Genomic DNA, 10793 nt, shown 5'->3' with positions numbered 1-10793 from the left:
ATATATATATATATATCACTGCCATGGAGTTGGACCTGACTTATAGCAACCCCTCCTTGGGTTTCCAAGGCAGTGTCACTACAGAAGTAGATTGCACAACCTTCCTTCTGAGAAGTGGCTGGTGGGTTTGAACTGCCAGTCTTCTGGTTAATAGTCAAATGCCTTAGGCAGTACACTAAGAGCTCCCAGAGAGAGAGAGAGAGAGAGAGAGACATTTATTTTGTGAAATTGGCTTACAAGATTGTGGGGAGTTACCAAGTTCAAAATCTGTAGGGCTGGTGATTCCTACAGATTTGTGTCCAAAAATCCATAGGCCAGGTGACAAGAGGAGTGGAGTAGTTCTGTAGTTCTGGCAAGATATCTATTTATAGTCTGGAGACAGAACATACTCTTGGGAAACTCCCTTTTGCTCCTAAAAGCCTTCAACTGATTAGATGAGGCCCACCCATATTATGGATGATAATTTGCTTTACTTAAAGCCACCTGACTTAATCCCATGTAACTATTTAACCTACAGCATCTAGACTATTTTTGACTAAACAAACGGACAATATAGCTAAGCCAAGTTAACACATAAAACTAACCATCACATCAACCATCAGAAAATCCTGCTTTTCATCCAAGCTAGTTCTTTCCTCTCTACATACAAATATTCCCTGCAAACCTTGTTTCCCTCTGCAAACTACCAACCTTTCTTTACTAACATAGTAGTCATAAGAATAGTCCATAGTCTATTTTCACATTCTCAGCAATTACTCATTTATCAACTTCTTGAACTCTGGCTCCTGCCCCAATATTTGTCAGTCTTCTCTTTTATTTCTTACAAGCACAGTTAACCACTCTCTACCTTTTGAATGTCCCTTCTTCCTGTTTCACAGACAGGAAACTTTCCTGGCCATCCTGTTGTGTTTGTTTTATTTCTGTTATTATGGTCCATGTTGTTCATTTTACCTCCCTTGTCACCTCCTTATCCACGCCACCTCCTATTCACAACTTTTATGTCTAGCACTACATTTCAGTGAAGTCACATTGTTCACTCCAAACTTTAAGACCAGTAATCTTGCCCCAATCCACCTCTACAGCCTATTTATGATTATTTCTTTCTGTAATCTTTTCTCCAACCAAACTAGACTTCCTACTATTTCTTTTATTTGTGCCTGTGGACTTCCTATTACAGTGGGAAGGCTGGAGGTTCAAACCCAGCAGACACTCCTCAGAAGGAAGATGGGGCAATCTACTTCAGTAGTGATACTGTCTCGGAAACCCAAGGAGAGGTCGCTATGACTCAGGTCCTACTTGATGGCACATAACAACAACAACAACAATTACATCATTACATAACTATTAAACCACTGAAAATCATGGCACAGCCAAACTGATGCACGACCTTAACCATCACAGTATCCATTAAGCTCCTTTTCTTCAGCCTTTGGTAAACACTAATCTACCTTCTGTCTCTATGTATTTATTTATTTTAGATATTTCATAAAAGTGTCATTGTACAATATTTCCCATTTTGTGTCTGACTTATTCCACTCAGCATAATGTTTTCAAGGTTCATCAGCATTGTACCATATATCAAAACATTATTTCTGTTAATGACTAAATAAATAATATTCCATTGTATGTATATACTGCATATATATATATGTGTGTGTACATACATATATATATATATATATATATACTGTATATACGATACAACTTTGCTTGCTGAAAGTGAGGATGACTTAAGGCACCTACTGATGAAGGTTGAAGAATACAGTCTGCAGTATGGATTACGTCTCAACATAAAGAAAACAAAAATCCTCACAACTGGACCAATGAGCAGCATCACAAGAAATGGAGAGAATATTGAGGTTGTCAAAGAATTCACGTTGCTTGGTTCTACAATCAATGCCAATGGAAGCAGCAGTCAGGACATTAGATGACGTGTAGCATTGGGGAAGTCAACTGCGAAGGAACTGTATCAAGTGCTGAGGAGCAAGGATATCTCATTGAGGACTAAGGTGTTCCTGACACAAGCCATGATATTTCCAATCGCCTGGTATGCATGTGAGAGCTGGACAATGAATAAGGAAGACCGAAGAAGAGTTGATGCTTTTGAGTTGTGGTGCTGGCGGAGAATGCTGAAAGTACCATGGACTGCTAAAAGAACTAACAGGTCTGTCCTGGAGGAAGTGTAGCCAGAATGCTCCTTGAAAGCAAGAATGGCCAGACTTCATCTCACTATTTTGGTCATGTTGTAAGAAGGGACCATTCCCTGGAGAAGGATGTCATGCTTGGTAGGGTGGAGGGTCAACGAAAGAGGGGGAGGCCCTTCAAGGAGATGGATTGACACGGTGGCTGCGATGATGGGCTCAAGTATAGCAGGGATTGTGGGGCTGGCGCGGGATCGGGCAGTGTTTCGTTCTGCTGTGCATGGGGTCGCTATGAGTCGGAAACGACTCAAGGGCACTTAACAACAAAAAGTATACTGCATTTTGTTTGTCCATTCATCTACTGATGGACACTTGAGCTGTTTCTACCTTTTGTCTATTGTGAATCTTGTTCCAGTGATATCTCAGAATAAAGATCTACTTTTGGACCTACTTCCAAAAGGTCGAAACCACTGAAAGCCCCATGAAGCAGAGTTCCACTCTGAAGCACATGAAGTCACCATGAGTCAGAATCACCTTGACAGCAATTGGTTTGAGTTTTGTTTATTTGACATTACTGAGTCATTTGGTAATTGAGTGTGTAACTTTTTGAAGAACTACCAAACTATTTTCCACAGCGGCTGTACCATTTTATATTTACACCAGCAATAGATGAGTGTTCCAATTTCTCTACATTGTCACCAACATTTGTTACTTCCTGTTATTTTTCATAATAGTTACCTTAGAAAGCATGAAGTAGTATCTCATTATGGTTTTAATTTACATTTCCCTAATGACTAATGATGTGAAATATACAATAGATTTACCCTTAACTCTCATCTGCACTCATCAAAAATCCTACCCATTTACCCCAATTGCTTTTAAATACCATGTATTCGTAATAATTAACACTATCACTCCCAACAAATGTTCTTATTTCCTTCTAAGTATTCAAACCCTAGTACAAGGCACTATGTATTTTGCCCTCATTTACAACTATTATCACAGCACACATTAGAGTTATTTTGACACATATTTTAGCCCCTTGGCAAAAGCAAAACTCCCAGAAAACAGAAACATTAATCTGTGTATTTTTGTACCCCACACAAGGCCAAGAATCATGTTTTGCACATAGTGGTGTTTGTTGAAAGAAGAAAGTCCTTGTCTCTGGTCATCAGCCTCCTAAACTATAAAATTAGCAAGTATAGCTGAATGTGCTTTAAAGGCACTCCCAGTCCAAAGTTCTAGTGTTAGATCTACTGTAGCCATCCAGATTTCTTCAACTGGGAGTCAGAATATCAACTGGAAATAGAAACTTGAAATGATGTCACAAAGTAGGGGGGAAAAATGAGATATGGAGTACACTAATAAATATTTATTAATAAATAAATTAACTAGTATTTGGAGCCCCTGGTTGTGCAAATGGACAGAGAGCTCAGCTGCTAAGTGGAAGGTTGGAAGTTTGAGCCTACAAGACACATCTCAGAAGAAATACCTGGTGATCTTCTTTAGAAAAATCAGCCACTAAAAACCCTAAGGTGCACAGTTCTACTCTGGGAATACTGTGGAGTCAAATCAACAGCAACTGGTATAATAGTAAATATTCAATAAAGATTTCACTTGTCCTTTACTGGTGGATTCCATAACACAGGCCTCTCTGACTATAAGAGTGTGAGGAATGTAAAATTAATCATACTGTTTTATTGAATGAATCACACACTCCAATTGGACAGGGCAAGATAAGGTGAGAAGGATCCCGTTCCCCACAACAGCACCTCTCTAAATAGCCTCAAATTGATTTCCTAAGAATTAACCTATAAAAGTTGTTTTTTAAGCCTTCAAGATAGACCCAGTCTATTTTATAAACACTTCCTCAGATTTATGTGTGGCCTATAAAAACCAGGCTGGGTCTTTGGTTGAGGGCTCCAGTACCCTGGAGATACACTACAATGCTATTTGCTAAGCCAAAGCTGGGGGCCTTCCCCTAGGTAAAACTTCCTTATAAGGAGGTCTCTTTTTTATACTTCAATAACTATCCCCATGTTGGAGAATGTCCAAGGTGGATTGTCCATATACCTAGATCTATAGCCAAAAGAGATAGAGTGAGGTCTCAGTTTATTTAGACAAAGCTTTGATAACCAAAACCAACTATTCTTTCTCAGCCCAAGGCTGATAGTGCAGCCAAAAGTCTGCAAGAAGCAAATCCACTTGTAAAGCGCACAGTCTGTGAGCACTTGCAGCAAATTGTCACCTGTAAAACTGCACAGGCTTGTTTTGCCTGAGTCATCGAAGTTATAGGAGTGCACTTTCAATCAAAGGTGGTGGCAGGCATAAGGACTCCTAATGGAGCTGCACAGAAAACATTGTCTCATGTGGGGACCAAGCCCAGAGTTCATCTTAGGGATGGAAAGACATGAGAAGCACAATTGATGGAATGAAAGTGTAACTTAAGTGAAGCCTCTTCACTTAAATAGTTTTCTTATATTCTGGTCTGCCTTGATGTTCATCTTAGGAAGCTTTAGTCATGAACCTCAGAGAGAATTAATATTTGGAAGTACACAAACAAAGAGGCTAACTTGAACCCAATAGTAATGGAATATAAGGACAAAACTGAATCTTTGTCTTCAGATGTAAATGTCACACAGAGCACCAGCTGCAACCCTTTCCTCCTGCCTGAACATTTAGAATTGGCAGAAGGAATTTTAAACAGTTCATAATTAGCTAAAATAAAAAGAAGAAAAAGAGACACCATCAGTAGACCAGAAATTAGTAGAAAATTCTAAGAGAAGACAAAGGTGATCAGAGGACATCACACCCCTCCCACTCCTTCCCCACCAGCTGACTTGAGCTTCAGGAGAGAGAACTCTCTCTAACACCTCCTCACCTCCATGTTCAGATTTTAAGACTGTAACTTAAACAGATTGCTCACCAGTTCCCTAAAAGACCACCAGGAATCATTGTGTTATGTCCCACCTCCCTGTCGATCACTCATGCCTTCCAGTTGTCTAAGTGGCTAAAAGAATCCATTATCACTGGGACTCGTTTCCTCATATTTTGTATTCCCCTCACTCTCCAACTCACCACCCTCTGACCTTCTGACTGTTATCGTTGTAACTCCTGATTTGCAATCAGCATGTTCTCCTATATCCTCAATGTCTGGAAGATCTTGCCCCTTTCCTATGCAATTAAAACTTTGGTGTTATCTTATAACACTGATTTTACTGCAATCCTCTTAAGTTGGTGTTTTCCTTCCAAACCTACCTCTGTCAGGACTGAAAAATAGAGTAGTTGTCTTCTTTTCTCCCTATTGCCATTTCTAAACAACTTTTCCTTCTCAAAAGTCCGAACTTTATATATGGAAAGAGACAGAAATTCTCTTTTTAAGGAGCTCTGGTAGCATAGTGCCTAAGGCACTTGACTGCTAACCAGAAGGCTGGTGGTTCAAACCCACCAGCCACTCCTCAGAAGGAAGGTTGGGCAATCCTACTTCCGTAGTGATACTGCCTCCGAAACCCAAGGAGGGGTCGCTATGAGTCGGGGCCGACTCGATGGCACATAACAACAACAACAAGATAAAGAACGTTTTCAAAAAATTCCCCTGATCCTTGCTGAAATAACCACTAAAGCATGTACTTCAGTAAGGAGGAGAATAGACCCCCTTACTCAGTCTCTCTATACAAAAGCAGGGAGGATTTACATCAAAACATTGTTGTTAGGTGCAATCTAGTCATTCCTGACTCACAGAGATACTCTGTACAGCAGAACAAAACACCACCTGATCCTGTGCCATCCTCACAATTGTTGCTCTGTTTGAGACAATTGTTGTAGTCATTGTGTCAGTCTATCTCATTGAGGATTTCCCTCTTTCTCCATGACCCTCTTCTTTACCAAGCACAACATCCTGCCTGAAACCATGTCCAAAGTACAAGAAGAAAAATCTCACCATTCTCACTTCTAAGGACTATTTCAACTATACATCTTCCAAGACAGATTTGTTCATTCTTCTGGTAGTCCAACACCATCATTCAAAGTTATCAATTTTTCTTTGATGTTTCTTATTCATTGCCAGCTTTCACATGCATATGAGGTGGTTGAAAATACCAGGTACATCTTAGTCTTTACAATGACATCTTTGCTTTTTGACATTTTTAAGAGGTCTTTTGCAGCAGATTTGGCAAATGCAATACATCGTTTGATTTCTTAACCACTGCTTCCACAAGTATTGACTGTGGATCCAAGTGAAACAAAATCATTGACCATCCCATTTTTTCTGGTTATCATGATGCTACTTATTGGTCCAGTTGTGAGGATTTTTATATTTTTCATGTTGAAGTGCAATTCATACTGAAGACTGTAGTCTTTGACTTTCATCAATAAGTACTTGAACTTTTCCTGACTTTCAGCAAGCAAAGTTGTGGCATCTGCATATAACAGGTTGTTAAGGAGTCTTCCTCCAATCCCAATGCTGCAGTCTTCTTCATAGAGTCCAATTTCTCAGATTATTTGCTCAGTATACAGATTGTTTAAATATGAAATAATACAAACCTGATGCACATCTTTCCTGATTTTAAACCATGCAGTATCCTCTTGTTCTGTTCTAATGACTGCTTCTTTGTGTATGTACAGGTTCCTCTTGAGTACAATTAAGTGTTCTGGAATTCCCATTCTTTGCAATGTTATCCATAATTTGCTATGATCCACATAGTCAAATGCTTTTGCATAGTCAATAAAACACAAGTAAACATCTTTCTGGTATTCTTTGCTTCCTGCCAAGATCCATCTGACATGAGCAATGACATCCTTCATTCCACATTCTCTTCTGAATCCTGCTTGAATTTCTGGCAGTTCCTTGTCTTCATCTTTGGCATTAGTGGTTGATGCATGAATTTGAATGAATAATAGTCATATTAACTTGTCTTCCTTGTAAGTGTGGATAGTGTTTTATCACGAACAATGTTGTACTTCAGCCACAGATCTTGAAATGTTATTTTTGATGATGAATGCAGTGCCATTCCTATTCAATTTCTCATTCCCTGCATAACAGGCCATATGTTGTCTGATTCAAAATGCCAATACCAGTCTATTTCAGCTTACTAATGCCTAGAAGGGAGCTCTGGTGGCATAGTCCCTAAGGCATTTGACTGCTAACCAGAAGGCTGATGGTTCTAACCCACCATACACTCCTAAGAAAGAAGGTTGGGCAATCTACTACGTAGTGATACCACCTCAGAATTGAGGGGTCACAATGAATCGGATCTGACTCAATGACAGTGAGGTTTTTTTAATGCCTAGAATTGTTAGTCTTACTAATGCCCCTGGAGAAAGATAGTATGTTTGGTAAAGTAGCAGGTCAGCAAAAAAGGGGAAGACCCTCAGTGAGACGGATTGACATCATGGCTGTAACAATGGGCTCAAGCATAGCAAGAATTGTGAGGATGAAGCAGGATCAGGTAGTGTTTTGTAATGTTGTACATAGGGTTGCTATGAGTCAGAGCCAACTCGATGGCACCTAACAACAAAAACAACAACAATGTCTAGGATATTCATTCCAATTCATTGTTAACAACTTCCACTTTTCCTAAATTCATGCTTTATACATTCTATATTCCAATTGTTAATGGATGTTTGCAGCTGTTTATTCTCATTTTGAGTCATGCCACATTAGCAAATGAAGGTTCTGAAAGCTTTACTCCATCCACATCATAAAAGTTGACTCCACTTTGAGGAAGCAGCTCTTCTCCAGTCATAATTTGAGTGCCTTTCATCTTCAGGGGCCTATGTTCCAGCACTGTATCAGACAATGTTTCCATGCTATTCATAAGGTTTACACTGGCCAATTTTTTTTAGAAGTAGCCAGTCAAATCCTTCTTCCTAGTCTGTCTTAATCTGGAAGTTCCACTGCAACCTGTCCACCATAGGTGACCCTGCAGGTATTTGAAATATTGGTGGCACTTTTTCCCAACATCACAGTAACATCCAAGCCACCACAGCATGACAACTGACAAATGAATGTTTTGTTGTTGTTGTTGTTATGTGCCGTCGAGTCGGCCCCGACTCATAGCGACCCCTCCTTGGGTTTCCGAGGCAGTATCACTACGGAAGTAGGATTGCCCAACCTTCCTTCCGAGGAGTGACTAATGAATGGTGGGTCGGAATATTAACAGGGAGCATTTGTTCATAATCAGATGTATGGGTGATTTTTATTTTCTTCTTTGTATTTTTCTGCTTTAATAAACATGAATTTTTATTCTCCTTTATTATCTTTTTTAACTAAAGTTCTTCTTTGCGTTTTATCTTTTTCTAGCTTAGTAAATTGAATAATTAATTCATTAAGTTTTAATCTTTTTCTCTATTATAAAAATTTACATCTCATATGTCCTGACACATATCATTGCTTGGTTCTAAGTTTTTCACAGTTTTCAATATGATTTCTTCTTTAACCCATCACATTTTTGTAAGGGTATTTATTTATTATTCAAAGAATAGGATATTTTATTTTCTTTCACTTGAAAGAAATTATTTCTAACTTGAATGCATGTGGTTGAGGGATATCTGAATGATATTCATGCATGATATGTGGTATTTGTAGTCAGTAAATATAAATGTTCTTATTATGTTTGACAAAATAAAAGTGAGGAATATTATTTCCAGACATATATATTTGGAAACAGACATTAAGTCAACCTGGTTAATTGTGTCAATTTTTTCCTTATGTATTTTGAGTCTATGTCATTAGACTAGAATTGCTACGTCTCCCTAGTGAATTTTTTCCATTTATCAGCAAGTAAGGCTGTAAATCTTTATGGAAGTGTTGTTGTTGTTGTTGTTAGGTGCCATTGAGTCATCTCTGACTCATAGTGACCCTATGCACAGCAGAAGGAAACCCTGCCCAGTCCCATGTCAGCTCCATGATCCTTGCTATACTTGAGCCCATCACTGCAGCCACCATGTCAATCCATCTCATTGAAGGCCTTCCTCTCTTTCATCAACCCTCCACCTTACCAAGCATTACATCCTTCTCCAGGGAATGGTCCTTTCTGACAACATGACCAAAGTAGGTGAGATAAAGTCTGGCCATTCTCGCTTCCAAGGAGCATTCTGGCTGCACTTCTTGCAGGACAAATTTGTTAGATCTTTTCACAGTTCATGGCACTTTCAGCATTCTTCTCCACCACCACAACTCAAAAGCATCAACTTTTCTTTGATCTTCCTTATTCATTGTCCAGCTCTCACATGCATATGAGGTGATTGAAAATAACATGCATGGCTTGTGTCAGGTGCACCTTAGGAGACATCTTCGCTCTTTAGCACTTGAAAGAGGTCCTTTGCAGCCAATTTGCCCAGTGCTATACACATCATTTGATGTCCTAACTGCTGCTTCCATTGTCATTGATTGTAGAACCTAGCAACGTGAAGTCTTTGACAACTTCAATCTTTTCTCCATTTATCATGATGCTGCTTATAGGTCCAGTTGTGAGGATTTTTGTTTTCTTTATATTGAAATGTAATCCATACTGCAGACTGTAGTCTTCAATCTTCTTTCCACAAGGCAGCTGGTGGGTTTGAACTTCTGACCCTTGGGTAATGCCTTATACATTACACCACCAATGCTCCTTAATATCTTCTGTACATTTTACCTTAAAATCAGTTTTGTTGATAATAATATGACTTAACAAAATTCCTTTGTTTGTTGTTTTCCTGCTACATCTTTTTCCTATTTATTTTCAACTTTATTGTGCCATTATGCCTTAATATTGCTCTTTTAAAGAATATAATTAGAGTTGCTTAATCCAATTTCAGAATTTTTCTTTTAATTATGAGTTTAATCTGTTAATATTTCTTGAAATTACTGATACATTTGGTATTATTTCCATCATGTTATTTTGCATTTTCTATTCTGAATTCTTTTTCTTTATTTCTTTGTTCTCTTCTTCCACTTTTTATTAAATTGATAACATTTTCTTTCTTTTCTCCTCTACTAGTTTGAAAAATACATTCTGTTTCATTGTTTTGCATACTTTAAAATGTGTACTTGACATTTGAAAAAAGAACTAAACCAATCAAAATCTCTATCCTCTGGACCTTGAAACAGTTCCATTCTGTTGCCTCTCCTCCCACCTCTCATTTTATTGTTTAGTATTTTAATTTCTCCTTATTCTTAACCCTTGCCTCCAAATTAGTCCCTCATTTATATGTCAATACCTAATGTTACAAAAACTGTTTACCAATTTGTTTCATACCATTGTGTGTCTAATCCTACCCCAACCCTCATGGTTCAATTTCCTCCTTACTGAAGTACATGCTTTAGCGGCTATTTCAGCAAAGGTCCAATGAGAATTCCTTTGAAAGTATTTTTATTTGCCCCTCATTTTTGTGGTCAGCTCTTCACCACAGCAGCCTCTCCACAGGGATGCCTGACTGTCCTAAAGACATGGCAATTGGCTTTCCCCAGAGCAAGTGGCCTGAGAGAGCGCAAAAGCAACCAAAACGGAAGCTGCAGTGTTTTTCATAATCTAGACTCAGAAGTGATATAATATCACTTCTGCTATACTCCATTGACCAGACAGATTAACCCTTAGTACCTTGTGGGAGTGGACTGCATAAGTGTGAATATTAGGCACCTGGGAATATTGAGGAACTTCTTAAAGTTTGGCT

This window comes from Orycteropus afer, unplaced genomic scaffold (assembly GCF_000298275.1).
Source record: "Orycteropus afer afer isolate SDZICR_OR568_19922 unplaced genomic scaffold, OryAfe1.0 scaffold00199, whole genome shotgun sequence".
Lineage (NCBI taxonomy): Eukaryota > Metazoa > Chordata > Mammalia > Tubulidentata > Orycteropodidae > Orycteropus > Orycteropus afer.
This window is presented reverse-complemented; position numbering follows the sequence as displayed.